This window comes from Acanthochromis polyacanthus, chromosome 8 (assembly GCF_021347895.1).
Source record: "Acanthochromis polyacanthus isolate Apoly-LR-REF ecotype Palm Island chromosome 8, KAUST_Apoly_ChrSc, whole genome shotgun sequence".
Lineage (NCBI taxonomy): Eukaryota > Metazoa > Chordata > Actinopteri > Pomacentridae > Acanthochromis > Acanthochromis polyacanthus.
The window spans coordinates 16094634-16118586 of NC_067120.1; the positions used below are offsets into that span (position 1 = coordinate 16094634).

The 23953-nt window shown below is 41.4% G+C and overlaps 1 protein-coding gene across 4 annotated transcripts in view; it reads left to right on the top strand.

The window, feature by feature from the left end:
- Positions 1-23953, top strand: part of LOC110950277 (contactin-1a-like) — a 70504-nt gene that overhangs the window by 7541 nt on the left and 39010 nt on the right. The window contains exon 1 of one of the 4 annotated variants that reach the window (XM_022192753.2): positions 10387-10521. The exons of the other annotated variants lie outside the window; for them this stretch is intronic. The gene's annotated coding sequence lies outside the window, so the exon portion shown is untranslated. Of the gene's footprint in view, positions 1-10386; positions 10522-23953 lie in introns of those variants that run through there. 4 annotated transcript variants of the gene reach the window in all.

Below are 23953 nucleotides of genomic sequence, written 5' to 3' on the forward strand. Positions count from 1 at the left end.
GGACAATACACCAGCACTAATAGCTTCCGACAAACTGCCCTAAAATGTCCCTGAACAAAAGTTGTTCTTTTAGCAGTGGCATATCATTATTCAGATGCAAACCAAGCATTCTGGGGAATCTGTCTGACTTATGCATGAGACTTGTGCACTAATTACGCTGCCGATTCTTTTTCCTTGGCTGAGTTTGTAGCTGCAGGAGCTTCTGTTGCAATCTGCTAATTCATGCTGCTGACATTATTTTCACATTTTTACTTAGCAACCGCAAATTGCCCCCAAGAAGAACTGGCTAATATTACCCCATGAAAAATAACACGCTCGGCCCTGGTGTTCGCCATCTCTTTGTTTTAATTAACATGAGTCAGGCTAATGCTTGAGCGAGTCATCCAAGAGAGAGAGAGTCTGGAGAGAGAGGAGAAGATGGAGAGAGTAGGGGAAGGCAGCTTCTTAATAGTAGATATTTTTCTTCTGCTGTTGTGTATTTCAGCGTTACTGTGGGAGAATTTATATGAGCAGTAAACAGGTAGGTAATGAAGATGTGAGTGAAGATACCTCTCATTTCTGGCTGTCTAGGCTGAGGGTGGTGCCAGTAATCACAATACGACTTTCCTGTCTGAAAATATCTCTCAACGTGAGTAAAAATAAGGCATACATGCATATTAAAGCAGCATTTGATCGGAGTTCAGCAGGGCACAACAGCGGACACCTCCCACACTCAGTATGTGGGCCTGGTGGTGAAATGTGTCAGTAGTCTACCAGCCGGTGTCAGTGGCTGGATTATTCATGAGGAAGGTGTAATAGAAGTGAGTAGAGGAAAGGGCATCCAGAGGTGAATCTGACTGGGAGAAAGAGCACTGAATCCTTTTTTTTTTTTTTTTTTGCCTATGCTCTCTTCACACAATCACCCCCCCTCCTCTCTTTGCTGTACTCTGACTCTTATCTGCAACACACAGCTCCACTCATGCTGCACACACAGGGCCACAGTGTGTGTAGGACAGACTGAGTGAAGGGCACAGTGTCACAGCAAGGCAAGCCCACATACACCCCCCCAACCCACACACTCACATGCACAATGGATAGAAAGAGGAGGGGTTGTACTGCTCTTAATTCCCCTGCAACAGAGGACAACAAGACAATGCAAAGCACTGCTCTCCTATATTATGGAAATTGCTGTGTGTTTAGAGGGAGTGTTGGAGTACATAGTGTTATTCACACTGACCCGTGACCAACCAGTTCAGGATTTGACTTCAGAACAGTGAATGAAAAGGTTGCCAGCATATATAAATATATACATTTAGTATAAATAGTAGATGAATCACACTTTCCACTCATGGTTATGTACACTACACAGAAAACTGAGAAAGTGATATCAGGTAAAATGTAAAGTAATAAACTTTTTATTAACCCTCGTGTTGTCCTTACCAAAAAATCTGTTGTTGTCTTGTCTGAAAAAAGTCCAAAAATTCAGAAAAAAATTCCCCAAATGTATTAAAAAACTGCAAAATTTTCAGGAAGAAAATCCCTGAAAAGTTTCCCTCAAAAGTTTTATTTTTTGAAATAAAAAATCCCAAAATTTGACAGCGAAATTCGCTGGATTTCAGTTGATTTTTTTCTTAATGTTCTTAAAAAAAAATTAATTTGTTTTTTTCCACCAAAAAATGTTCACAAATTTCCTAAATGTGGATGTTTTCACTGTGAAAATACATATATATTTTTCCACATTTTTAAAACTTTAAAACGGGTCAATTTGACCTGCAGGACGACAGGAGGGTTAAAGGATAATTTGGGGGGGATGCAATAATTGGTTTTCTTGATGAGAGTTTCACAGAGATAATGAACAGTTCTCTCAGATCTGTCTTAAGGGTGAAAGTGGAGCCGGACAGACAAGTTATGTTCAGAGCCTGTCTCTGTCCAAAGATTAAGAAAAAAGCTCACTAATTAACACATCATATGTCAATGACAAGCCAACAGACAGTGCCAGGGTGGCTGTTTTCGTCCTTCTGAACTTTGTGCTGAGAGTGGTATCAGTCGTCTCATTAAGCGACTCCTGCAAGGAAGCAAAGAAGTGGTTTTGTTAAATGTCAAACCGTTCCATTAAGAGTGAAACTAAAATTCCACATTTATTAACTGAACAATTTCCCTTTCTCTACTTTTTGTGAAGTCCTTGAAATCTGAGTTATAATAAGCTATTTATTAATCCCCAGAGTCAGAGAAATGGAGTAAATGTTGATGAATTATCTAGTGATAGTTGTGAGAAATATCGTTGTAATGCCACCGATCAGTGCAACCATTGCTGCCACACTGCAGTGAATACAACCCAGCATAATGTATATGAACAGGAAGGCCCGAGAAGTATAGGGGGGCCAATCCAAAGCATTTGTTTCAAGCATAATATACAAAAGTCTTTCAACCTACTTTAGCTTTCTCGCTGATACTGAAGGGAAGGCGAGCTTGATTGGAAATGCTCTAAAATAATGTGGCTGCGTGGGTTGCCTGAGCTGTGTCTTTAACAGCCGTTGTACAGCCTCGTCACGGCAAAGAGATGATTTCCTTGTGTTAAGTGATAATTTTAATCTGAATGCCAGAAAGCTCCCACACATCTGCACCCCCTTTGTGCTGACGCAGCCAAGCAAAATCGTGATGCGCCAGTTTTGTGTTTGGAAGATTCTAGTTCACGGCTCATGTCGCAGAATTATCTACCTGTCTGCCTCATGGCCTGACATTGATCTAAGCGCTTGTTTTCAATACATCTCCCTCTGTTCTTCTCTGCTCTTTTAAGTGGGCACCTGTTCTGTGTTTTGAGCCATGATCACATGGTGTGACTTGGCCAGGAGGCACCAGATGACTCAGGTCTTTGACCAGACTGTTCTCATTGTCAGTCGGCGCACACATTGCTTTCCAACAGGCCGCCTGACTGTGGCCATGTGCTCAAGTGACTGGGACTGTTTTCATGGACACTCTGTTCAAAACACGAATCTATACGATGATGGCAGACATGCAAATATTGCGTGCTGCTGAAATTAACTGAATATTCTGATCGTTAGGAAGAAAATAGTCAACAAAAACTGTAAATTGGATCATGCATTCACTCTTTTCTGCATCAGTGTGTCTCAGCTGCCATGCTCAGGTTTCTGGCCATTTTAATAGGACCTCATGCTGGCTGTTTTTAAATAGTGTATACAGCTTTTTAAGGAGTGCCAAATATCAGGGGAATATTATTTTACTCATAAATACACCCATTGAGAGCCCGCAGTGGCACAAGTAGTGGAGGAAGACTTCCTGATGGGGAGCCATGAATATGCATGCTGCTGCTTTAAAGCACTGGCACACACTAATACAGTAGGCAGTCAATGGATTCACAAAGCAGGCTTTGTCTCGTTCACTTTCAACTCTGGAGGAGGTGTCTGAGTCTCTTGTTTGTACCCCACAGGGTCACTGGAGAAATTTCAGAAAGAGAATTCTGTCATCTTACTTGACACTTTAAATCTTATCAATGCAAAATCACGAGGAGCTATGTTTTGTGTTATAATTACATTTCTTCACTTGCTACTTAATTACTTATTTATCAGTGAGATCGTGGGGTGTTTACATTCATACGCAACTTGGAATTCTGATGTTTCATTTGGGATTCATTGCATCCGAGTTGGTTTAATGAATCGTTAAGCAATAAGTTACCAAAGTAAACAACTCAGCATGTGTCTTGTGCACCAGAGATCTTTAAAGAGGCCTGTGAGTGTGTTCTCCCAAACCTCTTTTGTGGTCGAGACATGCAGGCACCAATGCTGTTCAGACAGTGAGCGGCAAGGGATTTGTTTCTCTTTTTCATTTCCTGGAATAATCCATCCACATCTGCCTCGGAGAAAAATATGGAAATAGGAAATACTAGAAGTAAACAAATCTCTGCAGGGCTTGGTGTCTTACAGCTGCAAATTGTGAAATGCTGCCCTGGGCTAAAAGGCTGCCGTTGCATCAAAGATACAGTAAGACTGGGAGCTACTGTGGTCTCAACAAATTAAATTACTATTCCCAAAGCTTGAACACGTCCAGACCCAACATGAATCTGTTGCATCTGTCTGCTTCTCAGGCTTTCATTCATTCTTCTGCTGTCTGTATATAGCTGTGAGGTTTGATACAGGAATATGAGGGAAGCTGTGGCTACAGGTTTTCCTACAGGGAGAGATTCTGCTGAGAAAATAAAAGAAGAAACAGATCAGGCTGTTAGCACATCCAGACACATTCTTCTTTCTGACTACCCAATCAGTGGTGGATTGCTGAAACATTCAGCAACCTGCTACTGATTGGGGAGGAAAGCCAGGGCAATTGTAAACTGAGCATTCAGAATGTATGGACTTAATGTAGCTGTACTGTCACGATATGACCTTAGAGCGATTACTGTGACTAAACAAGACCAATTAAAAGTCACTAAAATGCTTCATGGCATGAAAGGATATTTCTTCATGGTTAAAAGGTCAGACTAGACTCCAGAGCAAATAGAGAACTTGTCATAAGGGTGAAGTGCCTGAAAAGCTAATAGTAAAGTAATGGCCAGGGTGTTTTCTCTGTTCAGTAGAGGAGAGAAGGAACGCTCTATAGTGGCAGTACAACAAACACAGATAGTGGCAGCAAGTGGCTAAAAACAGTAAAGAATACCAAGTGATCTTCTATGTTTTCCAATTTTCCATAAATATATTTAAAGCCTGAAATTAATACATTACATGAACTGGTGCACTAAGTTACATGCTCTTTCATTGCCATCAACGTGGTTGCTGTTGCTAATTCATGGTGAAAATGACCAAGTGACTCATGACAATATTTAAAATATATCTAAGTGTGTTTTCAGTGTGAATGAAAGACATTGGAGCTGAGAGTTGAGGCAAGCGATTGAAAACATAGTTGGTTTGGGTCTTATTATGGGCTTTGTTGGCAATAAAAAAATCCAGAATAACACCAAACTCATTTAAGGGAGGCGTCCTGTTTTGAGAAACTGAAAGAAAGGCTTATTCTGGTTGCGATTGATTGAAGCAGTGATACCGAGGCTGTATCAGTGGCATAATAATGAATCAATACTGAACCATTGTTCCAGCCTCTCTGACTCAGATTTACCTGAACTACACTGATGATTTATTTCCTGTTGGGCTCTGGTTCTCAGACTTTGCTTTGCAATTCCAAATACATGTGTGGTTTCATAAATAAATGCCAGTGATTGGCTGATATCTCACCCACATCCACAAAGACGTTGCTGCATCTCTTGCAGAGAAAAGCATCTTGTCTGGCCTGTGGACGGCACTGACTTACATTGTGTCTCAGTCATCATTAAGTCCTCATGTGCTCATGTGGTCGGATTTTTTCAACCAATTTATATGACTATGGCTGGTGGAGAAAAGTTCCAGTTAAGTATTGAGACGAGGGAACACTCGACTCTTCAGCTGACTTGCACTTATACTTGCAGTGCACACAAACTCATTCACCCACATCCACCCACACACACTCACTTTTCAGTTGCTGGGTTTCTTCGGCAAAGCCCAAGAAGAATCCCAAAATTAAGCAGTGAGTGGAAGAGAGCACTGCTATGTTTGACTGTGTCAAACTGCTGCAGATGAAGGCAAAGATAACAGCCGTCACACACATACAATAGACCTGTCTGCTAATAGTCCGCACTTCAAAACTCCTCCAGTCAAATCACACCAGCAGTTTGTTCAAAGAGTCTTCTGCAGATGTGGATAATGAAGACAGAAAGGCCCGGAGAGGAGATGTGAAGAGAAGGAGTCAGTGGGCAGTTTGCTGGTGATGGCTACAGTTTTCTGTGATTAGAGTTTGTGCTTTGATGTGCAGTAATAATTATCAGACAGCCTAATGTTCAGTATTCAGTCCTCTGCTCTACTGCTGTGAGAAAGAGATCATGGTTGTTTGTGTTTGTGGATGTTTGCATTTTTGGATTGCACAGAGAGGGGAGAGAAAGAAAGAGGGGTAGAATGTCAAATTGCCAGAGCACTTGGCGACACAAACATGAGACCTGTGCTTTGACCTTGTTTTGCTAATTAAGTGTCAGACCTGTTTTTCCACTCCAGAAAAAAAGCTCATATCTAAGGGCTTAGATTGCCAGAAGGCGAAGGGAACACTCATTTTGCTGCTGTTGTGTTGGTTCGCTCCTCTGGGTTTCTGCCTTTTGTGTGTGTGTGTGTGTGTGTGTGTGTGTGTGTTTTTGTGTGTGAGTGTGTGTAAATAAAAGTCAGCAATATCATTGGAGATGCTACTGTATGGGTACTGCTCTCTCATGAATACTGCAGACAGCTGTGAACAAAATTGTAACAACAAAGTGTGTTACCAACAAAATGCCCCTGTTGCACTCAGGTAGTGACTTCAGTTTTACACAGACCCATTTTGACTCCTTATACAAGCAGTAAAATTGTCACATTGATATTCGATATTGTGATGAGTTTCAATATGGGATGGATTATTTTAATATTAGGTGTTCTAGCTCATTAAATTAAATGACAGTTCTTCTTGTTTGCTTGTCATATTCGCATTTGAACTGAACTGAACCATCAAGATTGGTTGACAGGAAATTAATTAGCAACTGCTGCTAGTCTGACTCAACAATTGTGGATTTTAGGTATATGCCTGCCATTTCTGCAGCGTAATTCATGCAGCATTCTCCATTCTTTCCTCTATCTGCATGTTATCGTTTTCCAAATCTCCTTTGCTGTGAGAAATGACAGCTTTCGAGCAGCAACCTACATGGTCCAAATACAGTTTTTGCCCACACAGCCACTGTTTGACAAAAATATCTCCATAGAAGTATGTCAAGCCTGTCTACATCAACAACACATCAAATACCAGAGAATGCAGACATTTAATCATTTGTGCAGACCAAGTAATATTGAGCACAGCAGACACAGATTCCTCTGCATGCCAGTGAAGTGATGCAGCAATGCCAAGTTGTGTTGTAAACCCGTAACGGTTAGTACTAACCACATGTAAAGAAACGAGCATGTATCCGCCATTGTTGTTGTTATTTTTGCTGTTTCACGCACATGCTCATTACAAAAAGCAACAGTGCATGATTGATGTGTGACATCATAGTTTCCCTAATCTCTCTGTCCTCACAGATACACACAAAACAGAATTTTAAAAAGTCTTACCTGTAGGCGCAGATGAAGCAGTAGTCTTTGTTTTATTGTCCTACGATGTCATTTATGTGTGAGGAACCCAAATGCGACTGAAAATGTCTGTTTTGCAAATTATCCACATTAGTGTGGACAAGGCCTAAAGGCAGGCATGCTTGGATTTTTCAGTGAATTAGCTGCTTTAATAACACCACTTGCCTGCCCACATATTCCATGAAAGCAACCTGCCCCTGACACTTTATTACAGGGACACTACATCCTGGTTTTAGCACTGCCCAAATGATTGTGATTACTTGAAAGAAATAAAAACAAGTCAGACTGACAATGGATGTTGTCAGACCATTCTCCCAGCACTGTGGAGAATGTCTGGCTATGCTAGACAACCATATTGACAACAGTATTTTTTGTTAACCATAAATGTGGAAATGTTATGGATTTAGTAAATATTTGCTGGATTGCTAAATCCAGTGAGATATTAAATTACATATCTTCGTCAGTTATTTATTTTAGTATTATTGAAGGTGTTTTGCCTCTATAAAATAGTGCAGTGGAGTGGAGATACACACACAAAATGGGGGGGAATGTCTTCCAGCAAAGGTCCAGCCAGTTGGCTGTTGAAGTGGGAACTCAGCTGCAGAGGGTATTTTAGCTCATGCATTATGTGCCCTTTCCACTCGACCACTGGGTCACCCCATCTTGGCCCATTAGAGTGTCCCTGAGCACAACACAATCAATTTGAACATAGTTGGATTAGGTTCATTTTGTCGTTATATACTATACGATAGTGTTATTTATTTTAAACCGACAATTCGTAAAGAGTTGTGTTACCTTGCTGACATGTTTCGACAGCTTCTGCTGTCTTCCTCAGAGCGTCAAACGTCAGATGACGCTCTGAGGAAGACAGCAGAAGCTGTCGAAACATGTCAGCAAGTTAACATAACTCTTTCCGAATTGTCAGTTTTAAATAAGTAACACTATCGTCAATTTGATCATGTTACCTTCAGGTTAATGGATGTAACAGGACTTTTTCTGTCTTTTATGTTTTGTTTTTTTTTTTTACTTTTTACTTGACTAATTAAGAAAATAATATAAATATTAATATATTGTTTATAATATCATAATTTCATCATCAGCTGCAACCGTATTTACACTACACTGTAAAAGAAGTTTCCTGAGGGTCTAATAGTGGGATATAATATTGTTCTTATTGATATAGAATTTTTTTATGTTACATTATTTATGTTTGCAAATACCAGTCTGAGTGAATTCCTCGCGAGTTATTTGATCTTTAAATGGTTTTTCAGTTGAACTCCTGACACACTGCAGAACTATTGCTGCTGTTGTGATATGAAATACGCAGAGGAAGAAGGTTGCATCCATTCATGCAGTCTAAGTATAAGAGAGATGCAATGTGAAAAGAGATTATCATGTTAGTCTACTTTTGCCTTCATATTGCATTTGTGGTTTGTCATATCTGCTGGAAAAGTTGTTTCCTTGACATATTTCCACTTGTCTCTTTGCATCTATAGCCCCTTGCTTTACATTGTATGTGTTTTGCTCAGCGACCATGAAAATTGCCCTATTTAACGATGCCCTGATGTATTGCTTCCTGAAGCCACCAAGAGCAGCTCACTGACCCTTCCTTTAAAAGCTCCTGTCTCCATTGAAGGTGCTGCTTTAAGTGAACAACAAATTTCACTTCAGATTTCATTTTTTTTCCCTATTGTGCTGGATATTGTTATGGTCTAACGCTGCAGGGCGAAACTGATTGTTTGTCCAGTCCTAAAAAGAGCAGCATTATGCCTGTGACACATATCAGTCACTTGAATGCCGATGTTGACCTACATTTGAAGGCGTGGGCCAAAGGAGGGCACGCTGGCTTGAGCATCGGGTACAAATCTAGTCGAATGAGCTTTAATGTAGCACCCAGTGACATGACATGTGTCAGACTGTGGCACACAGACACAGCCAAGAGGAACGCAGGATTTTTGTGGTACTTTGGCAAATTCTTCAGGCTGAAACAGTTGTATGTTCTGCTGTGCTTGTGACTGTGTAACGCAGACCACTGCCTTCTGGATGAGAATGACATGCATGAAAACCTTCACACATGCACACACATGTTTTCTGAAGGCTCTCTGGCACTACTTTTTCTTCCTCGTCTTGCTCTTCTTCTCTAGTATTCACTCATAGATACTTGCAGATATTTCCAGAGTAGACTATGCTCAGTTCTAAACCAGTGAATCTATTTGCTAATTGGATTCTTAGGCATGTTGGACAGGGGGGACAGCAGACGACAGGAGAAGATGGACCGACTCCCCAAGGGGGAGGGGAAGGATGTAGAAAATTCAGTGTGACTTTAAACCTTATTATCTATGCCTTGATGACTCCACTGGTGCAGGAATCAATACAGCCTGACTGGCTCCAGGGGCACAGGGCCCACTACAGGAAGAGGATATCTCCAAACTATCCATTATGAATGAGAGGAGGAGCGCCGGGGTGGAAAAAAGAGGAGGAGAAAGACAGAATGGAAGGCAGAGCCAGAGGAGTACGACAAGAGGGTTGAGAGGAAGGAGAGAGGAGAAAATGAGGAAGTAAAGGGTGTGAGGATGAGTTGATCCGGAGTGAACGAGTGGAGGAGGAAGAAGGGCGGTGAAGCCTTGCAGCTGTTTGTTTTTTGTGTTCTGCCTCAGCTGCCTCAGTGGGGATAGTTGCTGCTGTTCTTCCAGTGTGGTTGCGATGTTTATTTCCAGCTGTGGGAATGGACGCAGCCCTCACAGCTATCAAAATTAAATTGTCTTCTTCCATCCCTCCCTCCCACAGCGTGCTGTCACCCCTGCTACTTGCAAGCAACATATTTTGTAACACTTGTTCTTCTCCTCCTCGCAGCGGCATCCGTCCCCTGGTATATACTGTGGCCTTCTTACTTATTCTTCCTTATTGTCGTAATTTTGTCCACCCCACTGTGGCTGCCACACTTTCTGGCCATACCCTGTTATCACTTTCTCTTTCTCTGTAAAGCACATACACAACCCCCCACCCCCCACCCCGCCCCCCCTCTCATCATGCTTCCTATTCCTCCTCCTCCTCCTCCTCCGCTGTGATGTGAGGTCACAGCTGGGGAGTCCGGTGATTTGCCAGAGCTGTGTTGATGTGAGGATACCTTTGTGAGTGCATGCGATGGAGGAGGCTTCTGTGCCACCGAGCGTCTGTGAGAGAAAGGGGCAGGATGCCATGACAGCGCTCGCTAACCAGCACTAGCAGACTGTTTATCCCGGGGCATGCTGTAGCGGAGAGATATACAGCTGGCTCCACTGCTGCCAACTCATTGGGACTATAGCTACAGGCGTGTTGGGGGTGCGTCTCTGTGCACCTCAGGGTGGTGTGCTCGGGAACAGAGGTGGGTGGCAGACTGGGCTCACTGTTTGGTTTGTGTATGTGAGAGTTAGGAAGTTTGCTTGCTTCTCTTGGGCTGTTGTAAGCATGTATACGTGTGTGTGTGTGTGTGTGTGTGTGTGTGTGTGTTTCCTGGCGCTGCTCAACTCTGCTGGCTCTGGGATTCTGTCCTCTGCAGAGGGAATACCTCATTATCTGTCTCTCAGAATGGAGCTACCTACCTATCACTGCAGTGCTGCACACTGAGAGGATGAACCCACTGAAGCATTATGCGTGTCTGAATGGATGTCTATGCGGTGAATTCATGTGCGTCTTTTAGTGCGTGGGTTGTTAGACGGGAAGGTGTTGGGTGTATCGCAGTATCCATCTCTGTTGTGTCTCAACCTCTGTGTGTGTTCAGGATGTGTCTTGTCATGTTCACATTTTTCGTACTTGAAGCATTACTTTGCACTCGTTTCAGCTACCAAAACAGCCTTTCATTAAATATTCATTGCTTATTTTCATCCTTTTTTGTGTATTACTACTGTTTGACACATTATGACATGTACAGTGTGTGATTTATTCATGTTAAGGGTCACACTGTGGCATTTGTCCTATATACCCAATGCAGCCTGTTAGGGCAAATAGCTAGTTTCATCAACATGTATACAGTGACAATGTGTGCCCTATATGTGCATTATTCATATCTGTATGTTGTGTTTGTAGGCCTTATAAGTGTTTAAACAGCGCTGAAAATGTCGCTGCTTCATAATTTTAACACCGTATGGTTGGAGCCTCTATGACCTTTATGTAATTACTTTCTATGCATATTTTTATGCCATTAGGCTCGTATAATCAACAGCAGCGGACACGTCACCTCTCTGTGCCTTCATGCGGAAGCCAAGCCTGGTTTCACGGTTGATTGGGTAATGGTGTGTGGATTATTTTCAAGTAAATAAGCAAACTGAATGTTAAATGGTCAAATTCGCCAAATTACTTTAAAAAAATGTAGAAAAGACCTGAATGAGAACGTAACTGAAGGTGAAATAACTTTGACTGGAATTTGCTACATATGTGTGAGCTTCGAAGGTCCTGAAAATCTTACAGGTTATTTCACATGAGATGTTTAGTAGTTGTGTTTGTCTCTGTGCTGTAGCCTGATGAGAGCAGGGCTCAGTTGACATGCTTCTAGCACCAATCAAAATGTAGCACCATTTCAGGCAAAATCTGACTTGTGAAGTTGTTTGCTGATTGGTTGACAAGCTTCTGTGAGTCAAATATGATTCAAATACAAACACATACAGTCCTGATGAAGCAAGGTGTTTCTTTCGTAGGGTGTTTCAGGATTTATGGTCTGTCCAAACAGCATGTCAGATAGTTGAATAATATCGGAAGCCCCCCTCATGACACACCTACCCGACGTCAGGTGGTGGTTGTGTGTGTCAATAATTTGCTGTAATGTTCCACTCACCAGCTGTGTGGAAGTGAAAGAGGAGCAAGACATTGTGCTTTCCCTTCTCCACTCAAACCGAATACAAAAACATCTGATTTCTAGTCAGACAGCTCATCTTCGTTCAGTACTTGCCCCAAGAAGCCATAACAATAGATACCAATCAGGCACAACATTATGGCCACCTGCCTGATAGTGTGTTGGTCTCCTTTATGCTGCTAAAACTCTTCTGACTCAGTGGGGCATGGACACAGGACCTCTGGGGATGTGTTGTGGTACCGGGATGGTGGCTGTGAATTCTGTGGGTCCCGTGCTTTGCAGGGTGGGACATACCGAGATCACACTTATTCTTGTGCATCCCACAAATACTCAGTAAGATTTGGATCTGGGAAGTGTGGAACCCAGGTGAACAGCTTAGCTCTGTCGTGTTCCCCCGAGTCACTCCGGAGCAGCTTTTGCAGTGTGTCGGGGTGCAATGTCCTGCTGAGGGTGGCAACTGGCATCAAAGACTGCTGTTGCCATGGGAGGTTGGGGGGTTGTTTGAGCTGCAGTGTTTAAGTGCGTGGTACATGTCAAACATTCACATGAATGTCAGGACTCAAGGTTTCCCAGCAGAACGTTTCATTGTAACAAGATGATCGATGTTATTCACCTCACCTGTCAGTGATCATAATGTTGTGGCTGATCGGTGTATATCTTTTTTCAGTACTTAGACTTGGATTGTTCCTTATTATGCCATCATGACTGGTCAGTGTGAAATTACTTGGGATGCTTGAAGCGTGGAGTCAAATTTGTTAATTCATTATATTTTTTTCCTGTAAAGTTTTCTATCAAGTAATCAGAGTAATCCAATTCTCTCTCTCATTTTCCTCTTGACATGCTAACATAAAAGCTCTTGCAACAAGAGCCGACTGCCTTTCAAGACGCTTTCTTTTACCCAAACCTCTCGACACTACTCACACAAAAGCTTTTTTGGGCAGGTTGGGCCCAAATGGTCATTTCTACAAAGTAGCAACTTGGCTAGCTCGCTGTGCCTCTATTCTCTTTGACTAAATCACAGTGCAGTAATAAAAGGCTTTGGGAAGGACGTATCAGATCTGTGCAATCAGGGACAATTTACTTGGGATTAAATTCAAGCGTCTGAGAGACTGTAGTTGTGCCTGACCTCTAAACAATCAGGCATAAACAGCAGCAGTAAAACCATAAAAGCATTATACAGGATCATTTATGTATGTAGCATGCAAAGAAATTCTGATTCACTGACCTGTTCTTAACCTGCAATGTGACATGAGACTTTACTACATATTGAGCGAGACAGAGTTGATTAAACACAGATTGATTAGACAGCAACGTCTCTACACACTCAAAGCCAAAGAAGCACAAGAGGAATTGTGGGAATAAAATAATTTCAATCAACTATGGCCAACAGCTGGATGTTTAGAATCAAAGAAAAATCAATGTGAGAATGTGTTGACAAGATAGATTGTAGACCCGAAGTGTACAAACGCAGTTCATCGCTCTTAAGAACAGTGTCACTGTTCATAAGAGCTCCGAACTGTGTCATTTAATATGCATTTCGTTTCTTCCTTTCATGCATCCAGTCTCCTCATTATGCTGCTGACATGCAAAACCACATCAAATGTGATCATAGGGAAGAAATAGAAACCAGGACATGGCAGATTTCCGACAGCCGAAACACATCACAAATATGGCTTGCACATCTCCCATCAGTGAGAAACAGCTTAGCCTAGTTGATGTTGTAACCACATCTATTTTATTCTTCTTATTCATTTTGAGAGAGCAGAGTTTAGTGATTTGCTAATTTGTGTGAATGATCAGTCATCTGCTGATTATAAGTTGCTGATAAACACTCTGAATAGATAATTGTTGAATGGTGGATGACTTTTAATTTCACTGCTTATGATCACAAATTAGAATAGGTGTATTTTTTCCATAGAGAACTGCATTGTCAGTGGGAAATTCCTCATGTGCATCAAGTGTGATATTGGAATTTTGTTGTTTATGCTTCCTGTGCTTTTTTTTTTTTTTTTACAGAAATGTGCTGTTGTTAAAGGCAATTGTTTGTTTTGTACAGCTATGCTGTGAAGGCGTAGGGTGGACGGATGCTTGTTGGAATTTTTTAGTTCCTGTATTGTAAAGAGCCAATGCATCCCACAATCAAATTAGTCCGGATTAGACAGATTTTCAGAGTACAAACAAACCACTTTGCTCTAAAAAAAAAAACCTTGTAGATATCTAAGAAGTGTATCTACCTGAAACAAACACCAACAATTAGCTGTAAATTCTAATGCTATTTCTGTCTTTTGTGGTCACGGTGGTATTGTGAAACAGCAGCAACCATGCACTGCACCTCTGATAACACGAAGACAAGGCAGGAAACGGTCCCCTTCTACTCCTGCCCGTGGTGGGATTGTGCTGAGTCAAAAATCTTGGGTAAATCACACTGGGAGAAAAAAAAGTCAAAGCATTGAAGCCAGCCAGACACAGGCCTCATGCTCTGCTCCACATGCTGTATGCTTCTGAGACATTTGCTCTTGCTTTGATTAGCCGGGGAGCTCATGGTTAATGAATAGAAGCGGTGCTTGCTAAGAGGAAGAAATTGTGATTCTTGCTTCTTTGTGCAGTTCTCCTGTCGGGCTGGTCTAAATGGATGTCATTAGTTTGGATTTGGTCTCAAGCATCATCTGCACATCTCTTGACCTGATCCATTAGCCTTAATGACTGGGAGGTTAAGTGCAGACATCTGTAGGTTCCTGACTTCATTTGGTACGTTCGAGTACAAATGCAATAACTTGATCTGTTTTCAACAGATAAAAAATACACTGTTCCAATGCTCCACATGCCCTCCCAATCCGTTTTATTTTCTGTAATCGCTTGTGTAAGTTGACTGACCTACAAAGTTAATGTTACTTACAACCTCACATAATACTAGAGCATCCTCTTTTTACAGTATTTTGTAATTCTTCTATCTTGTCTGTGTCATCCCCGGGGCCAGGCACGGTTTAAGGCCTTAAAGAATCAAGGTCAGTTAGGATACATTTTCTTTCAAAAGAGCACCAGCCGGGCATACATTGGGCATAAACTGGTATCTGGGGAGATATTGACCTCAGCCTTATTATAATGAAATGTTAATGAGTTGATTGTGCTGTGTTTTGCAGCTCAAAGGTGTTTTGTGTCTTTTCAGCCTGAATTTATCTTGTGTTCAGATGTGCTGTGGTAATACAGACCTGCATTGTACTTAAAGTCAGACGGATTTGTAATGTGGGCCTTCAAAACTCCATCATTCCCAAATCATCTGGTGCCCCCTCCACCAAATCTCTGCAACGCTTGCTCAGCATCTTCTTGGTTAATGCAACCCAAAGGCGCTATGTGAGAATTTGTATAATGGTGGCTGCCTCCTGTCCCCAAAACAGAGCAGATACCACTTAAACCTCATGCCACCCCAGAGGCTGAGAATAAAACTCACAGCTGGAGACAGCTGAATAATATATCATCCTCTCGCTGTTTGCCCATGAGTAATTCCACTGGAGAGGTTTGGGGTTCGGTGTCTTGCATTAAGGCACATTACTTATTTTAGCTCCTCTCTTCCTCTCCTTTTTCATTCCCCTCCAGCAAGTGGCAGAAAACCATCTCTTTAAGCTTCCGAAAAGTTAGTCGTCAGTATCAAATTAATATTGTGACTATAGCTCAACCCACACTACAAATATTATTTTTTAAATGCATTAAACACACAATATAAATCAATATTTCCATTTAAAGAACTGTGACCAAGATATATACAGAGCTAGACATTCAAAGTTTCCAATAAACAATAGTTGTAATGTAATGTTTTTATTGCAATTATTTTATTGTTCAAGTTACACACCTATGACTATACTGTATGTAAAAATAAGGCACAGTAATAAAGGCTGATATATAGTCACCATCTGTATGCCTCTAAATGACAGATATTTGAGTGTACTTTGAGTTATAAATTATTATATTATTATCGTGATTATAATCAGAATTTTATATCTATATCTAGAGTAAACAAACCTTTGACTCCTATCAGAAATTCTCATTTATTATATTATAATTAATTGTTTAGTACCTGTATAGAGAGATCAGTTTAAGAGGCATAGCGTCATGGCCAGGCAAATTATTTATCCTTTGTTTTACATTTTGATGGTAGGATGACTTCTGTCCGCATTTGGGTGATGATAAGCAACTTTAATAACGGGAAATGTTGAGCTAATCAGCATGCTTGTTTGTGTGAAGAAGGTAAAAGAACGTAAAAGGAGACTTAATCCTACCTCCTTCAGTGTCTTTTCAAGAAGAGATTAATGAACTTCAAAGGTGAGTTCAGTTATTGTTGCATTTCTTTCGCAAGATGTGGAGAATAGGAGAAAAGAAAGATTAGGTAAATGAACTGCAGAATGTGCTTAGCACTGGGGGAATTATATCAACTTTTATGTGAGCAATCCATATCACAGCAGCAGTCTTTCATGTCTTATCATCAGTTTTTATGTTCATCTACAGACACACAAGCTTTTTATTTTTTATTTTTTTTTGCAAAGCTTGTGTTTTCTTGGTCTTTTCAGCTCCTCAGCATTGAGCATCTTTTCCAGCAGGAAATATGCTTTCTGTGCGATAGCAGTGGGGATGATGATTATGACAGTGCTGATGGTACATCTGGCCCGCTGCCAGGCTAACGATGAGAGTGAAGTCTGGGGGGGGGGGGCGATGTAGGGGGGGGGTTAAAGTTTGGATGCAAGGGGAGAGGGGATAAAAATGTGTGTCTGTGCATGTGTTTTCAATTTGTATTTTTTGTGTGGGGGTGTTTCTGCATGTGTGAGTGTGTGTGTGAGTGGGACGGGAGGGCTTAAGAGATTAAACCGCAGCCTGGCCACAGTGAGCAGAGAAGACCCTCTGTGGAGCGCTCTCCCTGCAGGGAGGCGTCTTCATTGGCGTCCCATTTGCATGGCTCCCTGTCCTGCTCAGGGAATTGGCCTTTTCTTTTCTCATCGTCCCTCCCTCCTCCTTTTGCACCTTGGAGAGAATGCTTCCATCCAGCACCATTGCTTGTTTCTGAGGCAGACAATAGAGCAGAGTATTTAGGACACTTGGCAGAGTAGACACGTTGGAGGGGACGGGGACATGGGCTGCTAAGTAGCTCATCTCGTCACATAGCCACTGGCATGATAGCTCTCCACAGCAAGGTAAGCACTGAGCAGAGCCACACCACACACACTCCATGCCCTGATTGTTTTTCTGTGTGTCGGCTATAGCTCTTACAGTGCAGTGATGGATTTTCATTAATAAGTAACCTCCTCCTCTTCTTGACCATAATGCAATTAAGTGGGATATTTGTGGCTTATTTTATGATCACATTTAAACGTTCCCTTTGTCTCGTTAATCTCTGGCCTAATGTAGGATTCACACCCTCTAATCTAATGGATGAATGGGAAATGTTGTGGGAAAGAGTCGACTTAAGTTAATCTTTCCATTGTTTGCCATTTATTGTAGCAACCAAATATGGACTAAATGCAGTCTCTCCCTCTGAGACCTTTCTTTGTGCAATCTGAAGGTATTGATTGTTTTTCTCAGTGCATTTACACACGCCACAGTTGCAGCACATAAATTCCCTTCCTTATCTTTACAGCTTTGCCATCACGTATAAGCAGCACTCTGTCACTTGGTAATTACACTTATTTACTACAGTATATGACCATGCAGCTTCTAAAGCATGATGTTCTCCTGTCATTTAGCCAATATCGTTATTGCACAGATGTGGCATGAAGCAATTAAGCAGAGCACTCTTTTCTTGATAGAGTGCAAGTCTCTTCTGACCTTTGTCTCCATTGCACTATACATCATACATGGTGTGACATACTTTCCATACTTGGAAGCTCATATTTGGCTTTCTCATGACCATTATCCTACCGATGAACGAATCACACTCTTCCAAGGCTGTTGCACTGAAAGGTCAGTGCTTTTCTGTTGCACTTGATTACATTAACATAAAAATAAGCTGCAAGCTTATTAGATCTTGTAGCAAAGATTGTGTTTCATGTGGGTAATGATGGTCACATCCAAGTGCCAGACAGAGAAGCTCCCTCTTATTCACAGTTGCCTTTTCTTGCATTCAGCTGTTTGACATTCCTCTTTCATATACCAAAAATTAAAGATCTTATTCCCATCCGCAGGCTGATATTTTATATAACACAGTCTTATTTCTGATAAGAAATGTTGTAAAATTAACACGGGGCTTGCATATTTTCTCTGTGCAGTTAAAGAGAGGCTTAAACTAATCAGACTGAAATATTTTAATCTATTGAGCCACTTTGGGAGATTTTTTTTTTCTTTTCCATTTTTATGTCTTGACAGCCTTGGGTCTTAGGGTTGGATGCTTTGTTTTTAGGGTGATAGAGAGGGAGTATGGAGGCAAATGTCAGATTTTATTCCTCTTTATTTAACGTTTTTTTTAAACTACTTTTTCATTTACATGTAAATACAGAATATGATAATTCCGATAACTTCCTTTCAATCTTGTACATAATAGTTTTTGCTGTGACCTCCCTCCCTTTGTTGTATTTCCTCTTTTAAAAAAATGAATAAACCACTTTCCTAAACACTTGACTCAACACTTGACAGTGACAACATACTGTGGGTTAAGAGGAAGGTTGAATGAAACAAGAGGCCTACATCTGCATGGCTGTTGCCGCTAGTGAGCTGTTGGAAAAACGGACAAAGTGCAGATGTAGATCAGCTCTTCAGAAGTGGAAATGTACGCTCTCTCATCATGACAGAATTATTGGCTGCTCCTGTAAGTTCTTGGTTTGTCACTCCCTGTTTAGGAGCAGCATCACATGATGTCTACCTTCTTGTCTTTCAGCGACCAAACAGGCAAAAGACAAAAGTTGTAATCATTTTTTGCGATTCAAGTCTTGTGTTTGCTGTTGTGGCTCTGCATTAATTTACAGACGCTACTTGATTTAAGGTTAATGTAATTCATACAGCAGTCCAGCTCCAGTGATCATCCGCTGAATGACTGGTGTCATTGATATTCGGGTCAGCCGAGGTTGCCGAGCCAGTTTTGGCCCTGGGGGGGGTGTTGTGTTGACTGCAGGGGTTGGGATAAATAGCTTACATTAGCATGACTGCTTCTGGTGGGTGAGAGACAGAGAAGGAAAAGAAGGAGAGAGAGGAGGAGGCAGGAGGAGTGAGACAGGGGGACATAGTGAACGAGCCATGACTGGATCATCTGCAGCTGGATTACATCATGAATAATACTCCACACTGAGGCTCTATGCTCGGACTTAATGAGATGTTTTTGTCCATGGACAAAAAACAGTCCAATCTTTAAGCTGCACACGGCACAACACACAACTACCTGAAAAAAAAAAAACATGCAGATGTGGTTCAATCCCTCAAAAATAGCAAAAAATATTTTTTTCTACAGGACTGTCGCATTACGTGAGCACATTTTTTTTTAGGTATCCCTGATATTCATAATCAATTTATGTTAAATTCTATTTCAATTAATAATTAGACAAATAATTTGTCATGGCACAGTTTTTGAAGAATGCAATATGAGCATGGTGTCAGCTGAAAAGAAAATGGTTGTAGAAAGCTTTGCTATTTACTCTCCCAGTTTGCTGGAAGGAAAACGTGAAAAGTGGATTCTGTCTGCAGGAGAAATCAAGCTGTTACACTCCGAAAAATAATGTTATTTTTTCTATCAAGTGCTGAACCAGTTCCTGCCTAACAACGGGGGGTCTGTGCAACACAAAGCGTGTACAGAGCATCTTTTTCCGCAGGTGTTGTGTGTGTGTCTTGGGCTTACTGCTCTATCTACTGTATAATAGCACTGGATAGCCTATGTCTATATCCTGTACTTAACTGAATCATTCCTGTGGTCTTCTGGGAGATGAAAACATATTTACCTGTAGCCAAGGCCAGCCTTATTTTCCACTCAGATGCAGTATACAAAGAGTGCATCTTTCAGAACGGAGGGTTGAAGAGACGAACAGGCTGCCTCATTTTAGAATCAAAATCAATGATTCTGCCATAAATAATTCATAGGTTAGACTAAATGCACCGCTACTGTTTTGTGGTACAATAGGACTGATTCAGCATAAAAATAAAATGGAATACAGCTTGTGTTTCATTCTGGGATTCATGTTAAAAACGCTATGTAGTCAGATCAGGTGTCTGATCTTGTCAGAGATGAAAAGATTTGGGATATTTTCTGTTTTGTGTGGCCCATTTACGAGATAATTATATCAAACAGCATCTCAGTTGAAAATCTCACTTTTTCCACTGCAGAGAATGCACTGACACTATGGTTGATATGTGCTTCTAAAAATAGAGAGACTGGCTGCCTGGAAGAAAGAGAACCGTGCTTGTGGCTGGTAAATTATACTTGCTGACTGAGTTCCTAATGGGAAATTATGATGTTTCTATTTAAACTTCTCAAATGTTTCACTGAGCCAAAAGTAGGAATGTGTTTAGAGGGCAGTTGTGAGGCATGTTTTTTGTTTAACTCCAATGAGATAAATCAGACAAGTGCACAGGCTCTAAACATAAACCGATTGAACAGTAATGCCCCTTAAAGCAGACTAAGACTCAGCTACCTCTTACAGATGATGTCACGCCCAATGTCTCACTGTTTCATCTTAATTTAATATGGATCAATATTCCCCTCCTTATCCTCTGTTTTTCCCAGAAGCATTTGGCAATGACACGAAATCTTACCTGCAGTATCACAAAATATGTGATTTAGGATGGATAGTGCATAGATATCAAATGAATATTGAATTCCATATCTCATACCTCAGTATAAGCAAGAATACAATTCTAGAGGTCATATGAAAACATTCCCACCCTAACTAGTAGACCTGTAAAACTAGGTAACCAGGTAAATACACATATATACCTTATTAGATGACAGTTCCATTATACTTCCATATTTGTCCGCTAAGTATGGAGTCCCCAGCCTTAGCTTAGCTTAGATTGGCACAAAGACTGGAGACAGGGGCTTCTCTCCAGAGGTAATAAAGTTTGCATGCCAGCGCCTACGAGTGCAAATGAGATACAGGACTAATTGGTGTAGAAGTGCTTGTGGGCATTATTCAGGAGACTTCATGCCATTTGCATAGACCCGGGCCACATGCATATATGGATTAAGGGGCAGTTTGCTCAGTCAGCTCAAGAAAATAAAGGTAAAATTTAAAATGAGACAAATAAATTTGAAATTTGAAAGTGAATCAAAAAGTCAGCCTTTGTACTAAGCTAAACTAATTAGCTAAAGGCTACAACTTCAGTTCTACTGCATAAGGTTTTTCTGGACTTCAGTTTTTGATTTTACCAACATTCTTTGATTTAAGTTGCCAAGGACTCAAATAACTGTATTTTAAAATGTTTAATGAATTTACACAATACTATAGCCTAGCCGCGCGAGACAACCCACGGCAACGAATTTAATTCTCTGCCGGGTGAGTCTAATTACCCTAAGGCTCGAGGTTGGATGCTCCTAAAACTGGCCGGACGAATCACCATGAAGTGTAGAGTCAGAAGGCGGGCGTAACTAAGTGACGACAGAGGCGTGACGATTCTGACAGAAACAACCGGAAACAACTAGCCTAGCCGTGCTAGACAACCCACGGCAACGAATTTAATTCTCTATCAGGGTCGACAACAAAAACGACAACAGTTGTTGAGCTCCATTAGCACCGACTCTGAATAATCTTTCTGTTAACATGTCTGTAATATACTTGAGCTTCACCCATTGACTGTATAAATAAGGCTTCACCGAACTACCGCATCCTCTGATTTCCGGCGCTCTCGGAGCCTATTCGTTGCGCTGATTGGTTGTATACCTACCCAATTGCTGCAGAGTGATTTGATAGACAACCTTTTAGCCCGCCCCCCTTCCTGTCGAGTGTGCCTAGACCCTTGCGTCTTCAGAGCATGGGTCTAGCGCGGCTAGGCTAACAATACTACAATATATGTATGAAATGCGATAAAACTACTGACATTGTAAATGGGAGAGAAATTAGACTTAGTTACTGAGAGTGGCCCAAGATAGGGCAAACCATTACTGGACAGTGTATTGGGGGATGAGCTGGAACGAGTTGGATGTGTGCATCTTAAAGGACTTGAAGGATGTGCTGATCACATGTACCAGCACTTTTAGAGATCTTTAGGAGTCTATGCTTCAGTTAGCTGGAACTATTTTGGCTGCACTCAAAGGACCAACAGCATATCTGACAGGTGTGATCATCATATTTTGGCTCATTTATTGTGTATTCCTAGTTAAAAACCCACAACACTGGGTCTGCTAGTAGTCATATTTATCGTTGACATTCGTGTTGATCATGTTTTTGATTTTTCAAACACTTGTGTTGACTTTCTAATGTTAGAAAACCAAAATGTATTCATTATACATGATATAAAACAGAAAAAACACGCATGAAAAGTTGAAACCACATAATGTTATTAAGTGACTGAAACAGTCAATTGATTATCAAAATATGTGCATAGTAATTCTGTTGATGACTGATCTGTCTTCACTACATGCTGGAATTGTTTTTCTTTTTCATCCGAGGAAAGCCAGACATGACTGGGATGCTGCAGGAGATGACGCTGCGTCTAAGCAGGGCTCATTTTCCACTCTCGAACTGATTAAGACCAATCCAGCGTTAACCCCATCTTGGCTTCCTCTTGCAGGATTAGTGCAAATCTGTTGTTAATGACTGATTGTGGCAGTGGTGATTGAGCTTGTATGTGAAAGGAGTGGTGGGGGTGGCAGGCGGGGATGAGATTGTTGGAACAACATCTTGTTATTAAAGTCTATCACTCCATCATCCGCTCTTCCACCCTGTCCTCTTTCCCGTCCTTTCTTCCTCCCCCACATCACTGGATCCGCCCCTGCTGATAAGCCAAGACGTTTCTATAAAGTTACCCACTCAATTATGCGACTCACATCGAAAACGGTGGGGTTTCGCTCACTTTCACTCAGGCTGCGGTACCCTCAGGGAGTTCTGGGGTCATGATAAAAAGCACAAATGACAGTACTGGTCACTCGAGTGCAGCAGTAAAATCCCAGAATCTGTTCCCTGTACTTGATGTAACGTGATTTCCGATTTCAGTGCAATGAGGTTGAGAATTCCAAAGGGACCGAGGAGAGAGAAAGAGATTGAAATTCAGAGCAAAGCTGGGAGAGTAGAAAAAAAAACTCGACAAGAAAAAGCACCAAAATCAAACCACAAACAGTAATAGCTTTGGCAACGTCCAAGGTGTGATTTATAGAGGAGAAGAAATGGCCTTGTTTGAGGGCTTTCACGTCTGGGCCCTGTGATTTACAGTGATGAGTGGAGCGCTCACATCACGTGCATTCAGGCTGCTAAGATAAGACAGGAGAGGTAGGAGGCCCCATTAGTACTGATTGTAAGAGGCTGCTGCCTTTCTGTGTGGCGCTGGTCTGATGTGTTTTTACAGTTTATCAATTCAGTGACAGTCCTTAATGGGATAGATGGGATTGGCTCTTTCAGCATGTGCTGTGATGCTAAAATGAGTCTCCTTATGGTCTGCCCTAATCTCTTAAGTGCATCTATTAGGAGCATTTATGATTTATGAGTTGCAGACATTGTACTTACAGGAGCAGTGTAGCTGCAGAGTGAATGGAAGTGGCGAGAGGAGAAGAATGAGCTTTAATAAACTTATTTTGTCAGTGCTTTGTCTTGACTTCAGGAGATGAATGTCTTTAATAGTGGAGCAGAGCACCCAGGGTCTTCGTTCCACAGCAGCGGTGTTGTTCCAGATTAAAATGAGTGTTTGCATAGTTTCATGGCTGGTCACAAAAGGCCCCCTGCAGCACACAAACTGCTGCTTTTGAAAGGTGTTGCTAGGATACAGTCCAGCGTAAAGATGAAATCCTGTCTGTACGGCTTTCTTGCAGCTCTACAGCTCGGACATTATGCCTCGCATATTGCGCACATGGTGC